General features: G+C 45.2%; 1 pseudogene; it reads right to left on the bottom strand.

Annotated features, from left to right (window-relative positions):
• Positions 1–3,630, bottom strand: part of LOC102489579 (40S ribosomal protein S9-like) — a 19,296-nt pseudogene that overhangs the window by 5,872 nt on the left and 9,794 nt on the right.

The raw sequence follows: 3,630 nt of genomic DNA, 5'->3' as shown, positions 1-3,630 counted from the left end.
CGGATACTACAGTGATCCAGCGACATCAGACCAAGGAACTCCTCCACATAAATCCCTTTCCTGAACCCCCCGGCTCACTTAGAAAAATATCAAAGTCTGGGGTCCAGACGGTGGCACAGTGGTAGCAAAATAGTCAATAAGGCTGACTCACGCGGGCAGGTTCCAGGGTCACACAGATACATCCCTGGGTACACTGGGTGCACATGCCCATCATCTGGGGCTGGCTGGGCTGGGCTGTGGTGTGGGGGCCCTATTGAGGGAGCTTGTCTCTCTGTCTCTTGCTCATGGAAGAAATAAATGAATAAACTTTTAATAAAGAAAAAAAAATATTCAAAGTCTTTTTTTTCTTTTTGGAGAGGATTTTGCTATAGGGCACATGTGTTCGCCAGAAAGACAGAGAGACAGAAAGCAAGAAATCACCCCCAGGAGGGATGGCCACGCCACAATCCCTTCTCCATTCTCCTCTCAGAAGTTTGAGCACATACGCACACGCACCTGGCACGTGAGTTTAAGCCACCAGGTCTGGGACTCGAACCACTGTTGACTACGTGGGAGTCCAGCGACATAGCCATTATGCCATCTGCTGGTCCCCAGAGATGATCTTATCATAGACCTACTGAACGAAGCAAAACGGGTTCAGCAAGATGCTGAAATATACAACCAAACACCAGGTATTGCTGGGTGGGCTCATATCCGGGCTTTATACCAGTGTTGGATCCCCAAAACAAGATCTCCCTCTGGTAAAGCAGTCTCTATGTCCCTATGTACAAAATTGCTACCAAAAAAGATATTGACATCCAAGTCCAGGACTCAAGCCCCACAGTCAGCCATCTGCTCTCCAGTGCCTTAACCTCCACACCACTGGCTGGCCCTCAAATGTATGTTTTAAAAACATTGCCTCTGGGAACAGAAGATGGCATCATGATTACATCACTGGACTCCCACATGGCTGACTGCGGTTTGAGTCCTGGACCCAGCAGCTTGAAACTCAGGCAGGGCGCACATGCATGGGTGCCCAAAATCCCAAGAGGACAGAGGAGGAAAAGGGATTACAGAGTCGCCATCTCCTCGAGGGGTGATCCTCTGTCTCTCTGGTGAGCACAGTCACCCTAAAAATTTTTTTAAGAATTATTTTATTTAACATTTATTATTTATTTTAATTTAACCAGAAAAGGGGGAGAGAGAGATAGAGAGAGAGAAAGTGAGAAAGCAAGCTGCCAGCTCCAGGACTCGAACTGCGGTCGTCCATGTGGGAATCCAGTGCCCTTAACCACCATGCCACTGGCCAGCCCCACAAAGATGTTTCTAAAAGATAAATACATAGATAAAGACATTGCCTTTAATGAGATATACATAGGTATACCACGTGCTAAAGATTAAAAAAAAAGATCAAACAAAATCCCTTAGGTTTAAAGGAATGGAGGTTTCTTGCTCAAGGACACAGAGGTGAAAGGTGACAGAGCTGGTCTCTGACCTCTGACCGCAGGGCTTATCCACTTCCCTGCTGCCTGAGGCTCCCCATTTCCCCTTTGCAATGGATTCTTCCTTCTGGGATGGCGCTGGGGCCAGGGAGCCAGAGCTGAGGATGTGGTCAGTGTGAAGAGGAGTTCACCTCTGCTGCCGCTAAGAATCCCCTGGAAGAATGGCCACTTTCAACACTCTCAGTCAACAGGAAATCCGAGCCAGAGGAATAAGGCAGGAGAAAGAAAGCATCCAAAGTGAAAGAGGAAGTTAAAGTAACCCTATTTGTAGACAATATGTGTGTGTGTGTGTGTGTGTGTGTGTGTGTGTGTGTAAAACCCCAAAGACACCACAAAAGAACTCTTAGAACTGAAAAACAAATTCAGTAAAGTTGCAGGATACAAAATCAACATCCACAAATTGATCGCACTTTAATACGTTTAACCCTAACAATGAAATACCTGAAAAAGAAATTTTAAAAGCAACTGCATTTACAGTAGTCACAAAGAAAATACCTAGGAATAAATGTAATTAAGGAGGTAAAGAGCTCTATAATGAAAACTTTAAGTCACTGATGAAAGAAATCGAAGAAAACTCCAAAAAGTAGAAAGACATCCCATTTTCATGGGCTGAAAGAATCAATACTGGGACCAGCAGGTGTCATAATGGTTATATCGCTGGACTCCCACATGTCCGATTGCAGTTCAAGTCCCAGACCTGGAGTCCTGAAACTCACATGGGGTGTGTGTGCACAGGCATGGCCAAAATCCCGAGAGGAGAATGGAGGAGAAGGGGTTGCGGTGTGGCTATCCTCCCTGGGGTGGTGATTTCTTGCTTTCAGTCTCTCTCTGTCTCTCTGGTGAGCATACGTGCTCTATAGCAAAAATCTCTCTTAAAAAAAAAAAAAAAAAAGGAAGAAAGAAAAGATCAATATTATTAAATTGTCTATACTTCTGGGACCAACACACAACATAATGGTTATGTCGTTGGACACCCACATAGTTGATTGCCATTCAGGTTCTGGACCCAGGAGCTTAAAACTCATGCCGGGTGCATGTGCGTGCCCAAGATCCCAAAAGAAAATGGAGGAGAAGGGATTATGGTGTGGCTATCCTCCCACCCCGGGAGGGTGATTTCTTGCTTTTGGTCTCTCTGTCTCTCTGTCTCTCTGGTGAGCTCGTGCTCTCTATAGCAAAAATCCCCCCTTCCAAAAAAAAGTCTATACTATCAAAAGCAATATAAAAGTCAATGTAATACTCACACCTATGAAAATACCGATGACATTTTTTATAGGATTAGAATTAACTAGTATAAAAGTTGTAAGAAACCTCAAAGACTCCAAGTAACCAAGGCAATACTGAGCAAAAAGAATGAAATTGGAGGGACCAGCAGTTGGTGTAATGGCTATGTCACTGGACTCCCATGTAGCCTACTGTGGTTCGAGTCCTAGACCCGGTGGCTTAAACTCACCCCAAGTGCGTGTGCATGCGTGCCCAAGATCCCGAGAGGAGAATGGAGGAGAAGGGATTGTGGCATGGCCATCCTCCTGGGGGGTGATTTCTTGCTTCTTGTCTCTCTGTCTTTCTGGCCAGTGCATGCACCCTAAACCTCTCAAAAAAAAAAAAAAAAGAAATAAAAGAAATTGGAGGCATTGTATTACTGGATTTCAAAATATACTATAAAGCCATAGTAACAAAAACAGCAAGCTATTAGTAAAAACAAACAAACAAAAACAAAAACAAAACACCCCCCCAAAAAAGGACACATAGACCAATGGAATAGAACAGAGAAGAACCCCAGAATAAATCCTCATATCTACAGCCAACTGGTTTCCACAGAGGTGCCAAGGCTATCCCTTAGGGTAGACAGTCTCTTCCCTAATGGCGCCGAAGGGCCAGTTCCGTGGTGCAACAGGAATGCGCTGCTGAGGAGGAGCTGGCTCCCACACATGCCTGCAGTTTGAACCTCTGACCCAGTGGGCCTGAAACACACTGGACACTTGCATGCGCACCCAAGATCTGATGGACTCAGAACTGACGGAAGGGATCACAGCGTGACCAGACCCTGCAGAGGGTGCTTCTTTCTTTCTCTCACACACCAACTTTTTAAAAAATATTTACTTGGGGGATCAGCAGTTAGCGTAATGGCTATGTTACTGGACTCCCATTT

This window comes from Tupaia chinensis, unplaced genomic scaffold (assembly GCF_000334495.1).
Source record: "Tupaia chinensis unplaced genomic scaffold, TupChi_1.0 Scaffold000116_1, whole genome shotgun sequence".
NCBI classification, from domain to species: Eukaryota; Metazoa; Chordata; class Mammalia; order Scandentia; family Tupaiidae; genus Tupaia; species Tupaia belangeri.
Note: the sequence above shows the minus strand (reverse complement) of the source record. Positions and strands in the feature narration are given on the sequence as shown.